The sequence below is a fragment of the Phalacrocorax carbo genome, chromosome 7 (genome assembly GCF_963921805.1).
Source record: "Phalacrocorax carbo chromosome 7, bPhaCar2.1, whole genome shotgun sequence".
Classification (NCBI taxonomy): Eukaryota; Metazoa; Chordata; class Aves; order Suliformes; family Phalacrocoracidae; genus Phalacrocorax; species Phalacrocorax carbo.
The window spans coordinates 2,994,092-3,013,289 of NC_087519.1; the positions used below are offsets into that span (position 1 = coordinate 2,994,092).

General features: G+C 41.8%; 1 protein-coding gene across 7 annotated transcripts in view; it reads left to right on the forward strand.

The window, feature by feature from the left end:
* The window catches only part of MEGF11 (multiple EGF like domains 11), a 310,110-nt gene that overhangs the window by 6,210 nt on the left and 284,702 nt on the right, over positions 1 to 19,198 (forward strand). For all 7 annotated transcript variants that reach the window (XR_010373698.1, XM_064456057.1, XM_064456060.1 and 4 more), the window contains exon 2: positions 12,182 to 12,336. The gene's annotated coding sequence lies outside the window, so the exon portion shown is untranslated. The remainder of the gene's footprint in view (positions 1 to 12,181; positions 12,337 to 19,198) is intronic.

Below are 19,198 nucleotides of genomic sequence, written 5' to 3' on the forward strand. Positions count from 1 at the left end.
AGCCAGCAAATAGTTCAGGTATACCTAATTGTATATAGTAATACTTTAACCTATGCTGCTGAGTTCTGTATGTAATGCTATTATTTGTGTTTCCTTACTGCAAGTGTGTGAAAACTGACCAATGGCGAATATTTTTAATTTAGTGTAAAATTCATAAAATGACATATGTACTGCTAACCATTGATTGTGCAATTTGAGGTTTTCATTTGGCAAATGCTCAAGCTTAAAATGTGTTTTTCATGATTATTCCCCTTATTAAAGCTCATTTGCTATTCATGGAAAGTGAGCACAAAAGGGATGTGAGCAGTCAAAAGAACTCCATTCAAAAATTCAAATTAATATCCAAGGGAAATGGATTGCAGTATTTGCCCAGCTCTACTGGGTATACTCTGCTGCCGAATGTCTTATTAATAGGTGCCTTTGTCATTGTCCTCAAGGCTTTCATCACAAATATTAGATAGTTTTGTTATGACTTCATATTGCAGTCATTATGTAAAATTTGTTCTTGATATTGCTAAGATGGTTCTGTTAGAGCAATGCTAGGTGAGAGTGTGTTCACTATGTGGCTGCTCCGTTTTCAAATTAGATAAAAACTTTTGTTGTGATACAGACTCCTAAAGAAACCCAGATCATCATCCCTTGCTAAAAGCTGAGTCCTTACGTCCAATGGCCTTCATACTAGCCTCTGGTACCCCAGTTGTTTCTCTGTAACCCCCCCAGGTAGAACAAACACTTACCCAGTGATGGGAAGAACCTGGATCATCAACCGTGAGAGCAACAAGCAGTAACTGCTGTTTAATTTCTAGTTACGCTGAGCTCCTGCATGCTAAGTTGCACTTCTTTTCTTTGTTTACTTCCATGGGAGCAGGATATGTATTTAAGGTTCTTTTCTCTCCGCTCCTTTCATCCACAAGGTCTAACTGAAGTAAAAGTAAGATGACCAGCAACTGTCCTCTAAGTCCCAAGTATTTGATACAACTGCCAAAGTGCTGCTTTGGCAATATTTCACAAACTGGTATGAGACCCCCTCTGATCACATGAGTCACAGTTAGCAATGTCACAGGATAATAACTGTGGCTAAAGTGTCAGATTCTGCAGCTTAATGCACACCAGTATTGCCTTCATTACGTTGCCAGGCCCTCTGTGAGCTGAATCATGGAATAGTTGAGCGTAGGAGGGACAACAGGACATCTCTAGACACTCCTCTTTGAGCAGGTTGGCTAGGACCATGTCCAGTTGGGTTTTGAATAGCTCCAAGGATGGAGGCTCCACAGCCTGTCTTGGAAATCTCTTCATGCCTGGCCACCCTCACAATAAAGGAGTTTTTTTGTAGTTTTAAGTAGAAAATCCTGTTTTTCACTTTCTGCCATTGCTTTTCATCCTGTTGCTGGGCACCACTGAGAAGAGGCTGGGTCTGTCTTTAGTGCCTCCCATCAGAGGGAGTATATACACACTGACAAATTCCCCCTTGAGCTTTCTTTTCTCAAGACTAATCAGTCCTAGCTCCGCTGTTATTGTACGTTAAGCTACCTCCTAGAACTTTCTAGAGGGATGGACTTAAAATGAAATTGAGAAGACATTTTTTGGGTTTTGTTTTCCTGGATGGTGTTTAGGGATTATTTTCATTACAGATAGATATATAGAAAGAAAATTGATCTGAAGCCCAAAGGTAAAGAATAATACAAGTACTTGCTCTTTTTTTCTTTTTTAAATAAAACAAGCTGCAATAGCCTTTGCATGTGAGCCTACAGTAGTACTCTTGCTTACTGTAATTTCTGAATGAAGAAAAAGTGTTAAAATACGAGCTGTGAGCTTTGTGCTATAGCTAAATAGTGCAATGTTTATGTGTCATAATTCCCTATTATGTTGGAGAATGAAAGTTATGTGTGCAACTGCGTGGTTTCTAGGGGTAGATAATTGAAAAAGAATTTGCTGCATCATTCAGCCTGAGGTTTTGGAGTTGCATTTACTCATGCAAGCTGAGGTCAAAGGCTAGTGCTTTTCAGAAAGGTCTTGCTGCTTAGCCAAATTTATAGCTGCTTGAACTAAAGCAAAGAAGATCAAATTATTTGCCGGGGGTCACATGCCAGCTGGGTGGCTCAGCCAGGATTTGAGCCAAGGATCCATTCTCTTGGTTCATCACCCTTGACTGTAAATAGTAGATTTCGTTGTGGTTTATGAAGATATTAGGCAGGTGGTGTAATGTTTTATAAGTTTCTGAAAGAGACTGAACTGCCTTTACAATGAGGAAATAGTCTAATGGGCTAATAAAAAGTTAAGAAAAAACAAGATATAAAAAATGTTTTCAGAGGAAGAAATTAAACCTTGGCCCAGTAGTTTACTCTTCTGTTAAACAGTCTGGGCCAGGATACAGGGTTTCCCTGGGGAGACCAGTATGGGTTGCACAATTAGGCAGTCTGTCTCCTCTGGCTGTCCCATGACCTCCAAAGGGAAAATCCACCGTGGACGTTATGAGATACATCACTTAACTTCAACACTGCATGTAGATATCTGAAGTTAAGGAGGTGGGCTGACTTGGCTTCTTTCTAGTGAACAAGGAGAAAGGCTTTTGTGTTTAGAAATGGGTGACATGACTACTCTTTCAGGTACAGCGCTGCCCACTCTGTAATGCTCTTCCTTGTTCCCCCCCAGAGTTCAATCCAGACCCATAGAACTGCCAATGTAAAGAGATCATCAAACATGTTGTGTGTCCTCCCTTTACAGGTCGCGGGATAAAGTGGCTGCTGCTATGCATGGTCCAAACAGGATCAGCTGAGCTTGTGCTCTCCTGGTGTAAAGAGGCTGCCACAGGTTGCCTAAGATGTTATAAATAGATCAGTAATAAGACAGTGCTTCAACACATCCTATTCAGAAAACTTTGTGTTTAGCTCTAGAAATTGAGCTACTTTATGTGGCAGCTGAATCAATGTGGAACTTTCTGGGGACATGAAGGACATGAGAATGCCTGTCAAATAGGAAGACGCTCGTTAATCTAGTGAGACACTGCCTGATTTTTTGTAGTTTGCATATTGATGCTTATTTTAGATATTTTTCCACTCTTTCTCTAGTCCTGATTCCACATCCAGTATGCAGTGTGTGATATGAGGAAGTGCAGAGCACCGGCGTGAGGAAGTGTCCCACAGGCCTAGGCTAGCGAGGGCAGCTGCAGGTAAGAGAAAGTTTTTCTGCTGGTGCAAACTGCAGGCCAAAGAGAAGACCCAATTCTGTGGCAGAACTGTTCTTATTTTGAGTCAGGTGACATGAACACTTTCAGATATGACAGTTTATACCTTTAGAAGCATATAAGAAGATGGAGAGACAATCTTGGATTATTTCAGTCTAATATTTTTGCTTAAAATTGAGTTCAGTGTGTTATTTTCCATCTTATCTTTCCACTCCTTTTTTTTTTTTCTTCTGGTATGCCCCACTCCTTCAGTTTCAGTTTTGGAATTTAATATCTCCCACTGATTTCTGTTCCTTATCTTCTCTTGATCCATTTCTGTTAGATTCTGGCCCCTTGAGTCTCCAACTAATGTCTCCCCATATGTCAGATTAAAAAAAAAAGTTTACAAGATGCTGGGCTGTGAAAGGAACTAGATAATGTTTATGTGGTTGCAGGAGGCTGACCATTAAAATGACTTTATTTCTACAGCATTTCAGATGCCAGGCTTGACAGTTTAATTTCGGAAACTATTTATACTCACCAAAGTCTATAACAGCATTTCCATTATTTTCTTATATGCTTTTTTCTTTTGCCTATATTTTATCAAGTTTTCTTCTTCTGTTCAGGCCTGATTTCAGACAATAGGGATACAAAGTGGAAAAATCCTTTCTAAAAGAGACTGTAGCTTTTATCTATTAAAGCATCTTTCTATGTCCCAACACATTGTTATCTCAGTCTAATTTTCAGCTTTTCCTGTTTATTTGATCCAGTGGTATGACATGCAGGGAGACTTAGATGAAAGTTCCACCTGAAGAGTTTGTGTGCTCATAGCTGAGGAACCTTACTAAAGCTGCCGTCCTCGTTATTCACCAGAGTCCTCTTGCTGTTCCAGACCCCACTTCCAGAGCATGCCATATTAAAGCATAGGCTAACTGTAGCCATTGTTTCACATGGAAAACATAGAGGGAGTAGTTATTTACTAATTTAGTACTAGTGGACATCACGATAGGCTAGGATGAAGAAGAATGATCAATTTTATTTTGTTGCTTTTCTAAATATTATGCTGTCCAAGCATTTATATATGAGGCGTTCCATTTTGCTTCTACTTCATTAGAAGGACCCGCCTCTCACCCCAGTTTGGAGTTTTGAAGAGGAACTGCAATTACCATTAAATATTCTTGAACAGCATCACTGTATTAAATTCTGACATGGTTTGCATAAAGAGATTGTGGAGTATCATGCACTGGAAATTTGTAAGAACAAGTTAAATAAATACCTGTCAGGAGTAGTCTAGGTGTAACTTGCTCCTTGTGGCAGTAACCAAATCAGTGATTCCCAGGCTCTCCAGCCCAGCAAAGCACTGCCAGCTCTCAGGACTTCTCTACAGACCACCAGACCCCCTTAGTCTCCGTGGTTGTTGAAAACATAATAAAGATGACACTCGCTACTACTTCACACATTACAGTTTGGAAACTGGTAGATGTAATGATGGCTTTGGTTCCCTCCGGCTTTATACTTCTGTGGTTCTGTACTGTTGCCATAATTCCAGCGCAATGGTAGAATAAGTCTGGGAATAACAACTGTCTGAGCTACAGCCCTTACTACAATCTCATTTGCTTGCCTCAGAGAGACTGCTTGCCCAGGAAGGTCAGCAGGTTGTTTGCTTCCTGTTGAGCTAACTGGCAGGGTGACAACCATTGCCTGCCAAGCAAATGCGTCTGTGCAATCTCTGCTGGTTGTGGATAAGAACCACCAATAGACAAAAGAGGCATTTTTTTAAGGAGCGAATTTAGAGCCGGGTGAAGATGGGTTCTTCCCCTAAACCCCAAAGTGCCAGTATTAGCTGCTGTAGATGTGTACAAATACCATATATCCAAGCTCAGTTTGGATCCCTTTCTTTACCTGACAGTACGGTAGTAGGAGAGGGGAAGTATTGATCTCGGCATAACAGGAAGAGTTTACCAGAACCAGGTAGATATGACGTCTATAGTTACATACTGAAACGCTGATGCCAATTGTATGTGCAAGATTGAAATGGAACACAGGAGAGATGAGGACCTTCCTGAATTGATTTAAGGGAGGGAGTCAGCGCAAAGATTCTTGTTAAAGTTCATGGGCTTTTGATCAAGTCCTAAAGACACACTTAAGATGTTTAGACTTTGAAACAAAGGCTCTGGTGCAATTATATAATTTCTATTGTTTTCATTTAAGCTGATGTGTGTTATTCATCATGCTGATCAGAACATGCTTTGCATCACTGTACTATTTCTGGTTTGATGAGTGTGATGAACTTGGTAACCTTTTTCAGCCTGTGAAGTTGTATACTTCCTTCAGATCCTTCATTTATCTTGTAAAAGTGCTTTTTAAGTTTTAAAGGACAAAATTTATGTTTGTTTTCACCAATTTGAGATTACTAGGGACTAACAGTATTCTAAAAATATAGGAGCACTTTTAGTACTGCTTCATCTTTGCCTCTTTCAGAGATTTCCATACCCTTTGTTTGTATGTAATGTGCCTGTTGTTGCCATCTCCCTGTAATAGAGGGCTATCTCTTCAGTATCCTTAGGATTTGCAGGTTTTAATTAGAATGGATTTATGTTGATTAGAGTTGATGGGATTGAAATGCCATGTAGTTATTAATTTCCTAGTTTTAATTTTGCTACTTAGTCATATGTTACCAAAAATATCTTAGAAATATATTTTTTTTCCCTTGTAAAGTGGCAAAACAGAGAAATAAATGCATTGCGGCATGCTGTCATTTTGCAAATAAACTTCTGGCAGATCCTGACTTTTTAAATTCTATGAATGCCTTTTGAGCTGGATGAAAAATGAAAAGAAATTTGTGCATCCAAGTTTTCTCAGGTTTTCTTTGAAATTCTGTTAGGATTTGCTTGTTTTCTTTCCCATTTAAAATGTCAATGAACATAATTCCTCGAAATTCCAAAATTTGGAAATGTCTATTATCTTTTTCATTTTTGCAGCCTATGCAGTACAGACCTAGGTTCTGTACAGAAGTTAATATTAATCAGTGCATGGAATGCTATTTCCATTTTTGCAGGTAGGAAAGTGAGGTATAAAATCATCTGTGGTCCGGTCCAAAAGTCATTACAATCAATCTAAAGGTGCGTCTTTAGATCTCACTGTAACAGGATGAAGTCTTATGCAGAATGGACTAGCTCTGTAGGCTGCTTATCTCTGCAATGATGGGTAAAAGCAGTAACAAAAAATCCCAGAGCAGATAAAAATTCACATTATCCTCTTCCCAAAAGTCCCATGCTGAGCCCACTGAAGATGAAGACAGTAGACCACGGTACTGAGATACACAAGCCCAGCTGGCAGAGTTTTGGACTGCGAGTCAGAACTCCCAGGTTTTATTCTGCTTTGTCATTGCAGCTGTAGACAGTTACTTTTCTTCTATTTTGCCGTCGCTCTTGCTTGGATTGGTTTGTTGAGATTGTGTATTACTGTGAATATATGGGAATCAAATGAAGTCCTGGTCTTGATTAAGAACCCTGGGTGCTACCTTTATGCAAATAAATTATAATGGCTAAAAATAAATATGGTCATAGAAAAGGGGTACAGTTAAGACAATGTTTATATTCAGTCTTCACATTCAACTGGTTCCTAAAACTTCAGGGTAAAAATTCATGCAGAAATCTATCTTAAGGATAAATTCAGAGCTGCTTTCAGCTTGTCTCCTCTTTCTGTTATAAAACCCATTCCTCACTGAATACAAGACCTTTGAACTCAGAATTGCTTTTGATAGAAACATAGAGAGCAATGTGCATTCCACAGTGTGTCCAAATAATGCCCGTTTCTGTAACAGTACATTTCATGCAGAATTAAATTCTGCCCTTAACATTATGCCTGTCTGGAGACAGCTGCTTGAGGAGAACTGGCTGAGCTTGATGATAAATTTCCCACAGCATATTTAGAAGTACTTGTAAATAAGGTATAAATGAAGATGTCATATGGGCTTGTTTCAGAGTGCCGACCACATGAATTTCTATCTGCTTCAGTCTTTCTTTTAACTTTATTGTCTGGTTTGCCATCAGTTGGGATTCTGGTCAGCTTTCTCCAGAATGGGATTTCCTAAGGGAGAGCAGTCCCTCAGGTTTCTGTGTGAAGGAGCAGACTTTTGGCAGACCTCACTGTATTGGTGTAGGCAGATCAAGTGAATCAGCATTCTTTAGGTGCTCTTTCTATGTCCCTGTTTTGGTCTGTGCTTGCTCACAGCTGTTCTAGCCTTTGGGTTTCAGTGAAGGAGAAATTCTGGTGCTTAATATCACTACATTTCTTCACAGAAGACCTCTTGCAGTATTACTGCTTTACATCAGTGCCAGCAGGTTTCAATTCAGTCCAACGTCAGTTTGAGGAAATGCAGGTGTATAGTCTTTAAATAATGGCTCTTTGAGTGATTGCACGAACTCAAGGCGTTGGCAATAGGCTACACAGCTTTTAACCCGATTACAAATACAGCTGATAATGTTCAACCTGTAGATGCCTGTTTGGTGGTGTAAAGTTGGGAATCGGTTACGTTCCTCCCATAGCCTTGATTTTACCTCAGCCAGTACTAAGAGGAATCTCCTGTGGACACACAGGAGCTGGATGGCTAAATTGTCCTTTAACTCTCAGAAACAGAAGGTGAAGAAGAGGTTGGAAGCAATAGGTTTCTTGCTTCGCTTGCAGTATGTGTTTTCTTGACTGAAAAAACCCTAGTCTCTAGGCTATCCACATAGGATTTCTCCCTAGAAAGACAGTAGTTGCTGTTGACCTATATGACATTGCTATTAATTATGCATTATATATGCTGCTTTTCATATTTTTTTTCATCGTGCAGGGCCTCTTCACTTCTCAGTTCATGTGCATAAGTCTGATTAACATTAATAAGAATGTAGGTGTTGTAGAGTGATTGTCAATCCTTTCTGATATCCTTCTCCAGTACTTTCCAGTATCCTGTGAATCAAATAAAGGCGGAATGTCGTTCTTGTTGCCAGCATGTACTTGGGGATCCTGGTACGTTTCACAGAGAAACTGGTTTTCTTTGCTCTGGATAGCAAACCACATGTGCTATGAAGCCTGGAGACTAATATACCCAAGCTATTTTAACTGCTTAGGCTATTCTGATTCGTCAAAATAGTTGATCTTTTTATACAACAGAGCTGTCACAGCTATCCTGCAGCAGGGAATTCCTTTCGTAAATTTTGTGAAAGGCTGGTCTTTTATCCAGTTCCTTTATAATAAAAGGAGTAATAGCTGTGTGCAACTGACTTGCTTTTGTAATTTTTGTTACTAGATCAAATTTTTCCCTGAAGTAATTTGCTATAGTTCAGTGGAATGAATGCTATTTCTTCCGTTTTCATTATTACGTAATTATTTTCTCCAGCCTTATCAAATAATTTTTTTTATTTTTAAATTTACATCATACTAAACAAAGAATAATTTCACACCCTTGTCCAGTGCAGATGCCTTGACTAAGAAAAATAGCAGTTACTAAGAACGATGGTCATACACATGTGATTAAGAGCAGAATTTGACCTCACAGAGGATGTGTTTAACACAAAACTCTAGTCACTGGCCAGCTCTTAACTCAGTTTGAGTGCCCTTTACATTGTGTGTGGGCAACAGAATTAAAGGCTGCGTTAATGGAAAAAACAATTGGCACAATTGAATCAGGCCCTATACACTTAGTGTCTATTTGGATTAGTAGCTTCTGCATACTTTTGCTGGTGTCATGCAGGATTCATGTTTTCTGGGTTTTTTTTTTCATTACCTGTTCATTAAGAGTGCTAGGACAATTTGAATGCACCTTCGTATTGGGGGGAATGGGTCCGTGATATGAAAACAGATAAATTAATGTTGTCTCTGGAGCAGACCCAAACTCTGAGGGATAGCTAAGCTTTTTCACCCTTTGGACGGAGGCATTGTGCTTCTCCAGACCTGATGGTTTAGCCAACAATTCTGACATAGAATAAAGTGAAGTGCAAGTTCTGGGAATGCAGGAGTTACCTTTCAAAATGAGAGTAAACTCTTGCAATCATTATTTGGATAGATCAGGGAAGTCAAACAAAACACATGCAGAACTGGCTCTAGTTAAGACTGTATTTTCTACACTGCCTCAAACTAATAAGTTTGTATTTGATTTGGACGCTTTGTATTGGTGGAAGGGAGTCATGCGTAAATGAGGCCAATGCTATTATTCAGTATTATTAATGATGTTGTCTACTCTTAGTTTCTCAAAAACTAGAAAACTAATAAATTTTACATATTGGAAAAAAAATCACAGATAAATCAAACAAATAGATAAATTCTTTAAAGTATTTAATATGTGTTAAGAGGACAGAATGATGAATTCAATATTGAAAACCAATATCAGGTTTACAATTATGTACCATTTATCATCACTGATTGCACAGACAGCATATTATTGCAGGGAACAGAATGATGCATAAACTAAAACCCCGATTGGTTTTACAAAAAACAAGTTAAAATTCATGTTATGTCTGAAAAGCTTTGTTTTTCTTCTTCAAGCATTATTTTCAATAATAATTTGTTCGTTCAGACACAAATTATGCATATTTAATTTATTGAGCTTTAATATTAAATGTGTAATAATTTTAGAGTGTTGAAAACTGATGCTTTTACAAACAATAACGTGATTCAGTATTTTCTGAGTGCCAGTTCCCCCTTTAAGAAAAAGTAACATGTGGAGAATGAAAAAGGGGATTGGCACTGGTTCTCAATCAGACATGTAGAAGCAAGCAAATAAAAGCAGTAAAAATGCTCTTGAAAGGTGATTTGACTCTGAAGAGAAAGCCTGTACAAGTGGCAATACCTCACTCAGCAGATCTTCTCCCAGAGTAAAATTCCGCCTCCCCCAAAAGTTGATGGCAAAGCTCACGGTGACTTCAGTGGTTTCAAGCTTCTGTTGTCTGTCTGCACTGAAGGACACACCTGCTTACCTTCATGAAAGAGCTGTGTTTCTTTAAACTCCTGTCACCCCGGCTGAGCTCTGGGAGAGGGAAATGAATTCTTCCTTGGCTCACACTTTATCAGCAGAATTATTAAGCAGTTTTCTGTTACAGAGTCACTCTTCTAATGCATTCTTGCTTTTTTTTCCTTTTCCTCCAAATTATTTTCTCAGTTTCATGTTAGTGCTCAGGTTGCATGGGGATAACCAAAGATATCATTTCACCAACCTGAGGTTGTGCACCCATAACCAAGAGTTATTTTGTCCTTCAGAATTTCAACAGCTCATTCTGATTTATGGAAGAGTCTAGCTAAGCTTGAAGATTTAGCTTGAGTTTACAGAGTTATAACTCTAGGCTAGACTCATTGAGTTAACAGTAATAAGAAAAAAGGCAAATCATCTTTTTATAACTTTATTTGTAAACTCCACATTTGAAAAACAGAACCACTGAACTAGAATCAGTGAGATGCAATCTAATGCTGGGGGTTTTTTACTGAATGCCTTTTTAGAGGGGGGTTGCATTTAGAGATAGAGAAATAATAAATGAGTACTATAGTAGTCACCCCCAAATGTAAACCACATCCATAGCCAGACCCATTGATGTTTACTAACGTCTGCTGCCCTGCAAGTAGACAACCATATTGCAGAGAATACCAGAACGATACTTTCTAAATTAAATTACTGAGCTGAGTGGGATCGTACATGAGAAAGAAGAGCAGGGCTGAATGCTTGGTCTCAAACACCTGTAAACAGTCACACAGCAATGTAATATCTCGGGTTTGTTTCATGTGCAGGGCAGTCATAGTTTGACAGGACACTTCATTGGAAAGTTGTAAAGAGAACTCTGAAAGACAAAAAAAAGCCATGTGAAAAAAGAAACAAAATTGTACCAGCAAGCTGGGCTACTGTATTTTAAGCAGACTGGTTTTGTCTCCATGCATTTCAGACAACATCTTACCTTTAAAAAGAAAAATCAAGGAGGCTAAATAGTTCCCCAGCTGGAAACTGGTGACAAAATCAAGTCATAAACAATGCTGGAGTATAGAGCAACTGGTGTTTTCAATATTCTTCTGCAAACAACAAAACCTAATTATCTTTATTCAATAAATCTAGTTCAAATTTGATCTATTAAATTTTATTAAATATTGAAAATATTTTAATAAATAAACATGATTGCTAATTTATTATTGATATTCATTATTAGGAAGTTTGTAAAAATAATTAAAAACAGGTCAGGAAAGACGGGGATGAATTCTCCTCAGGTACCAGCAGTGCTGTAGATCCTGGTTAGGTTGCCTTAACCATAGCTAATGAAGAAAAATAGCCTTCTGGAGCAAGCGAGAGGGCAGAGAGAGCTGGGTTTGCAAAAAAGAGGTGGGAAGCCAACAGCCACTCTATCACACATGCGTTCTCTGCTGCCCCGTTCTCCTGGGTTAGGTGGCTGGTGCAAGGTGTTGGGAAGGCTGCAAGCCAGGACAAAGCAGCAAGGGGAAGGTTTGGGAACCTGGGGGCACGAAAGCAATGGTGGGAGCGGAGAAGTTTTTTGGGAGGCTGGAAGATGGCAGGGAGTCCTTTATGGAAACAGCATACCAATTCTGGCCCAAACTATCTTCATCCATTGTGAAACTCTGCCATCACCTGCAGCCATGTAGTGGCCTCGTGCCAAGAAACACACAGTGCAGGACAAAGGATTTTGGCAGCCTCGTATGTACATAAAATATCATTCCGTGTGGGGATTCAGTGTGCAGCTACAATGACAAAAAAGTTCTATTAGCCATTTTGGTACATTATCAAAAGGGGACTTGGTCTTATGTTTCTTCCGCACTGAGATGATAAAAAAGCAGGAACTTGGCCAATATTGTTACTATAATTAGAAAATAATCAGTAATAGTACATAACATGGAGCATTTAATCTTGAAAAGCCTGTGGAAGCATAAGATTGCTGGCTAAGAGCTAAGTTAGTGCAGCTGTTCAAATCACCTGTCATAAGCATTTTGGTCTAGTGATTTTTATCATCATACGTTTATAACTTCGGGTACATCTTTCAGGAGGAAAATGACGGCCATGGGGTGCAATTCGTTCCCTGTCTGACACCTCCCCGAGCACCCAGCGGCACTGAGCCACCCTGAAAGGCAGCAGCGGTGCAGTCGATTTGACAGTACAAGGGCAGATGCTCTGGACGGTAGAGGATGCTAGAGAAGAGGTAAATTTTCCATTGTGCTTTTCTGTGTCTATTAGCATCCCTCAGTCTTGCCTGATATCAGCTCTAGCCAGCTTCTCTCCATCCAGGGGCTGCTTTAGGCAGTCGGAGAGCTGCGTGTGTTCGCCTGTGTCTGCACGCCCCTACAACGGCGTGCGTGTAGTTGCAACGCGAGGCACCTTGAAATGAGTCGAGAAGTTTGCATGATCTCCCGCTAAGCACATCCGTGGAGTCTGAGTGGTCTCTGCTCTGGAGATGCCGTTCTTTCAGCTGCAGGAGGCAGGAAGCCTCGGTTTTTCCCCTTCTCCTACCCTCTGCTGAGCCGCCAAGTGTTTCTGCCTCAGCTATAGAGTTTGCTTCCTCATTCCCACATGCACTGCTCGGGCGGCAACCTTGGGATGCCGGGGTGTCGCTCTGATTCTTTGTCCTTTCAGTCTGTTTAAGGTATTTTAATTGAATCGGGCGGAGGAAAAAAACCCACAAAACCAAATGCGTACCCAAACCCCAAGGCTTGAGGACTAGATCACCCTCCCCCTCAAACAACAAATGGTTAAATAAATAACGAGATGCCAAACCAACCATCACCGAAAGAATAAGCCAAATATCAGCGTCAGCGCCGCAGGAAACGGGAAAGTTTCTGCGCTCTGAAGCTGGCCCCGTGGTACCGCAGGGGTCCGGGGGGAGCGGAGCGCGGCCCCAGCCTGGCGGAGCGGCAGCCCGAGAGATGCTGCTGTGACTTGGTTCTGCGCTGGGAAATGAACGGCTCCGAGCCCCCACCCCCGTCTCCTCCCTCCCTCCTCCTCCTCCTCCTTCTTCACCCTCCCCCGGGTCCTGCGGGGAGGCGGGTTTAAGGTGGGTCGTGTGGCCGCGGTAACTTTCCTAACAGAGCCAAAGAGGCGCCCGGAGTCCCCCGCAGCAGCATCGCCTCCCCGTCCTGGGCAGCGGCACCGGCGCGGCGCACCGTGCGAGCGGCCCCGGCTCGGCCCTTGCAGCCCGGGCTGCCGCTCGCCGCCTCCCGCCGCCGCCGCCTCTCGCAGCGTCGTGCTGCCGCCGCCGCAGCCCCGCGGATCCAGCCCCGACGGCGAGGCTCCGGCCCCAGGTCCCGCCGAGGTAGGTGCGAGTCGGGACAGCGGCTGGAGGCTGCGGGGGTGGCGGCGCCGGAGCCCCTGTGCCTGCAGCTGCGGCCCCCCGCGCCCCGTTTGTTCCCGGCGCCGCTGCTGCGGGGCAAGGAGCTTCCTCTGCACCCTCTGTCTGCAAGGGAGGAAGCCCCCTTCCCTGCTCCTCCTGGAACTGCCCGGGCATCCAGGACGAGCCGTGGGGAGGCAATCTCTCTCCAGCCTCCCGTTTCTGTCCCTTTCCTCGATCTTTCTTCGGGTTCTCGTTGGTGATTTTGGAAGTGTTGATCTAGGAGATACGCGCGTGGGTGAGATCTTACGGCTTTATTAGGGCTCTCCCCGCTCGGCGCTTCCCTCAGAAGCCGCCCCCCCGCCGCATGGTTTACTGGGGTGTTGTGTCGGCACGAACTTTCTTGTGGTTGCAGGAGGCAGATTTGGTCCCCGCGTGTCCCCGTCCTCGGGTTGCCGCTCTGCGCGGGCGAGCGGACCTGCCGCTCGGGTCGGGTCGTGGCCGTTTCCTTTGCCTGTACTTAACAGGGCTGCGGGTGAAGCGGGGCTTCGGGGTGGGGAGAGGCACAAGGCAGAAGTTGTAGGATGGAGCGTGTAAGTGACGCCTCAGTTTCCTGAGGCTGGGGAGCTGGTAGAGCACCGCTCTGGTGCTGGTGAGAGCAGCTGGTGCTACTCGCTGCTGCCAAACGTTCCCTTCTCTTGCCTAGGAAGGGCTCTGGCCAGCCTGCCGGGTGGCTCTTAACAAAGAGGGAGAAGTTTGGGAGTGTCAGGACATCAGCTCCCAAATGCGGTGCTCACCTGAGATCCCCAGATGACAGCACACGGTTCTGATGCCTCTGTTTTATTAACAGTCATCTGCAAGCACTGGGCATCTGGTTGGCCCAGAGAAGTGGGCAGAGGACCAATATTTTTTGAAACCAAGGCAGCCATCTCTCAGAGTGTCACAGGGATTGGAGATTTAAATAACCCCTGTGACCACTGAATACCGTGAAGGCAGGGGTTAGCCCCTGCTCTCCCCATCCCCAGCAGGAAGAAAGTCCAGAGTTAACTAAAACGAGGTCTACAGTTTGTATCTTCATGACCTCCTGGCTTAGAACATAAATATGTAACATGAATTATGAATTAACCAGAATGTAGCAGCCTGTCTGCCTTCCGTACCCTGTCAAATGTGGGAGAACCTCGCCCCCCCGCCCTGTCATGCTCAGTGCTGTGTTTTGGTAATAGAAAAGTCAGGTGGCTCGATGTTATGTCTCTTAATTTCACATGACGGGGCCAATTAATTCTGTGGAGATTTCTTCTGGGATATACAAGTCTCAGTCTGAATCCTCCCATTCTGTTAGACTTCTCTCAGAGTGCAGCCAGAGCTTTTCAGTCCCTCTCTCTGTTCGGATGTTCCTTACATGTCCACTTTGTTATTAAATCCCACGAGTTTTCCTTCCCAGAGTAATGTCTGATGGATGGATTCTTTCAGGTGTATTGCGTTGCTTGTAGTAGTGCTAAGTAAAGGTGAACAAACCACTGAAGAGTCTCATCATAGGAACTGATTTTATGTGATCTTTTACAGACTGAGGGTCTGGTCTTGCAAAAGCTTATGAACAAGTTGACATTCATGGGATGTGCTCTGGAGTCTGTTAAAGTCAGTGTGAGGCACCTGAACTGGCTTTGCATTAAGACAGTAAATACTAATAAGCACACATGTTTAAGGGTAACAATATATGTTCGCAAAATTAGTTTCAATGCAAGTGTGTGGGTTCTTATTTGACAGTAACAGCCTCTGGAGGCTTCTTCAATGTTCAAACTATTGAACTTAGTTTTTCTTCTGCTTCTTGTTAATATCTGAGTAAATTTGTTACAGAATTGTAAAAGTTTTCTGGTGAAAGTGTGCCAGTGTTTCAATATATGAAACATTAAAAATGGTCATGTGGTTGCTATCTGTTTTTCAAAATAAAATGTCAGTGTTGTCTTTCTTTCCAGTCTGCCGGTCATCTACTTCATAAAATTTCATAATTTTAGTTAAAAAAAACCTGAGGTAAAATATACAATACTAGGCATGCGTTATGTTGCTCCTGTTTTTTAATTGTTGAAAAAGAGCTGATTTGATCTTTCTACAATTAAAAATACATTAATAGTCAGCAGTATCAAATAGAAGCCAGTGTTCTCTTTTAATAAGTTGCATGCCTGTAAGCATATTTACTATGAATGGGGCATTCAGCCATTTTTACTTTGAATAATCCATCGTGCTTTAAACACTAGGCAGCAGAATTAATATTTAAGCAAATGCATACAGCAAAACTATAAATCTCTGAAAACAGTTAATTATATTGGAACTGTGAACATACCTCCAAGTACAGCCTGTATAAACTATTTCTCCATAGCGTGATCACAATTCTTGCAAACCTTTTATCCATGTCTGTGAAATCGTTTCTAATTCTGTGCTCCTGCAAAGCATGTGCTTAGTTATTGTTTTCAAAACCATGTGGTTTGAGCTACTATTTAAATATAATATTTATGATACTACTTTGGTTGTTCAGCTTAAAAAGAGAAGTGCTGCATACCGTCGCATACTAAAAAGCTTCCATATAATTACTACTTTTTGCAGTACTGCTGTGCAAATCTCTGGGGCAGGAGTTTAAATGGAGACTTTATACAGTTCACAGTTACTTTATATAAAAGCTATAAGCTCTTTGGGGGCTGCAGGCATCGGGGTGTGTGGAGGTATGGTGCCTGTACTAGTTTGTTCATTTTAATTATTGCAACATGTATGCTTGCTGTTGGCCTCCGTGTACTTCCAGGTGTATGGAGAGTCTGTGGTGGGTTCCCACAAACCATCCACCTGTATCACTTCGGGTTTGAATTACCTATTTACACATTCTGTTCTTACTGTCATTTTATGCAAATATGCCAATTCTGGTTGCGTCTCGCAGAGGAGTACTGGGAGGCATGGGGTTACTTACACTGCTGCCCTCCCCCCCCCCACATATCAGTGCGAAGGCAACTGTGACACTGCAAGAGTCAGAGTCTAGTTCCAATTCAAAGCTGAAGTCACTGGGAATTTCTCCACTGATGGTGACAGACTTTAGACCACGCTGTAGTCGCGGGTAGGATTCAGGTCTTGCAGTCAGCTTAGGGTCTCCAGGGTATCCTTCCTGGTTTCTAGTTGATGCTCCACCAGCTCTCAGTTGTCCTGTGAGACGTATGTCGTGCCTGGTGCCCTATACAGATATCCTGGTTTTCCTAGGGTGTCTGAAATAGCTCTTGGCACCCACGTTTAGGCAACTGGGTCCTTCCCTGACTGTCTCACAGATTACTAAAAATGTCAAATATGTAAAACCTGCGACCAAGGAAATAGTTACAATTACCCCTGTGAATAACAGAGTTACCCCTAGAAAGGGTTGTTCAGATGTTAATGGAAAAGATGAAAAAAATTCCACTTCATTGTTCTGACTGTGCAGGCTGACCGCACTCCAGTAGCGGCCGGTACTTTTCTTTGCACAAAACTGATTGAAACCTCACTGAGGAAGTTCTGTATGTTAAGGAAAGAGACATGAAAAAGCTTGTAGAAAATTAAAAGAGCCACTCTCAAAGGAGACAAATCCCAGATAGAATCAATTTTAAAGATTGCCAGGTGAATTCTGCCTTATGATACTTCTATGTGATTCCTGTGAGTGATGTACAATTGGTAGGTGCATAGAGAGGAGTTTACAAAATGTGATCCTTACCTTAGGAATTAAAGATTAGGTACCAAATTTGTGAAAAGGCAGTGTGTTCCACACCCTTGTGAAGATCAGACTGAGCAGCTGTAAAACAGTGGGCTACAGCCCAGAGGACCTAAGGTGTTCAGTCAGGATGTCCAAAAGCAAGTCTGGAATTCTCTGAGATAAGTGTGTTTACGAACACTAGTATATGAACAGTAGTGCTAAGCCCTTCAGGCCATTTCTCCTGTCTGGCTGCTGCTCTAAAGGGAAAGTATTGAAATTTGTATGAAAGCTGCTTTCTGGGAGAGGGAGAGAGATTCAAGATGAAGGTCACCACTTAGCCTGCTCACAGAAATGCAGCAGGAGAGAAGAGCACATCCAACTTGCACCAGATTGCAAACAAGACCAGAACTGGTAGGCCTAACTTCTTCCTTTGCAATAAGAACTGGCACAGAGAATTTCTCCTAGTAACAGCCTGACTGTAAAGGCTAATGAATGAATAGGCATGAGGCTGAAATCAGATTCACTGCTAGAGATATGCTCTGCCTGGAAGAGGAGGAAGACACAGTAGCCAAGCAAAAATAGTTCTGGGCTCTGACTTCACATACTTAATTTTCTAGGTTTTTCAGCCCAACACATTTTATGAGCACTAATAGTCGTTCCGAAAAAAATTTAAAGAGTTAAAAAGGCACCAGAGAACTGCCAGACTCTGACAGCTTAAAGGTTAGCCAAGTGTGAAATTTGTGAATTTTTTTTTTTAATATATAGATATAGCTTAATTTAACTGTAGATATGAGTGGAAATGGTTCCAGGTTCCAAGTTCAGATATGCAGCTGAAGTTTTCCTTAACCTTTTTTCTTGGAATCCTTGTTAAGATCGAGACTTTTGCTAACCTGTTTTTATCGCAAGTCTTATGGTACATGATTTTTGCAAGGTTTATGGAGTGTTGTGAACACGTGAAAATCTGCTTTCTCTGGAACAAAGAAGGTAGGAAAAAGCTATAGAGAAACTACGAGGTGGAGTGTTGGAATTCAGTTACCTCCTTAAGGGGCCGAAACAGGAAGGTAAATTAAAAGCTCCAAAGCTCGTTAGTTACAGAATGTGACCTATGTCTGTACGACTGGATAAGGTGGTTTAGGAGCATATTCTACTTTTTCATATTTAATACGCACATCTATTTTTGTGGCAAATACTTGAATAGTAAAACCTGTCATTTGGCACCAGCATTTTCAAGAGCCTTTAAAGTTTTTTGGAGGGTTTGGTACAAATTTTTCTCCCTTTTTTTTTACGAGTGTAAAACATTGGAAGTGTACTGATGTAAAGCCAGTGTAAGCACAAGGACAATCAAGTTCTTTATCATGCTTTTAAAATCTACAAAGAGAGGGAAGCATGGATGATTTGTAAGTAGTCGACTGGCATATGGTACCATTATGATAACATCATGTTCACAGCATTTTCCAGATTGATATACAACCTTTCTAAAATAAGCTCAGTAGAAAAAGAAAAAAGAATATAAAGTCATTTAGCAGCCAACATGCTTTTGGTAGCAGCCTAGGACACTGGTAGGTGACTTCACTGACACTCAGTTTGTCAAATGAGTTGTGCATCATAGTCTAGTACCTACTTGACAGGCAGTCACTCCAGAAAACTGCCGTTGCACTTTGTACACTGGGGTCTGATTCGTGCTTTCTTAATTCACAACGAAGTGCTGCTTTCATTTTCATTCCATGCAGTCTTGGCGAAGTCATGGGGGTTAGCACAAGGTATAGAATTTGTTTCTCAGGAGGAAGTCCAGTATTAAGCCCTTTGTTAGCAGCATAAGGAGAAAGGCTGGGGTTATCTGGGGATGGAGACTGAATTATGCTCTAGTTCTGGATGGAAATACCCAGACTGAGACTGAAACTGTCTCATTGACATGCTGTGTCATTTATGGTTCTCAAGGAACGGTAAAATCATAAATATTCTTAGAAGCAGGAGCCTTGACAAGACAAACTATGGCAGTGTTTCGCTATTCAAAGGGGTTTTATCTACTTGCCACAGCTAGCT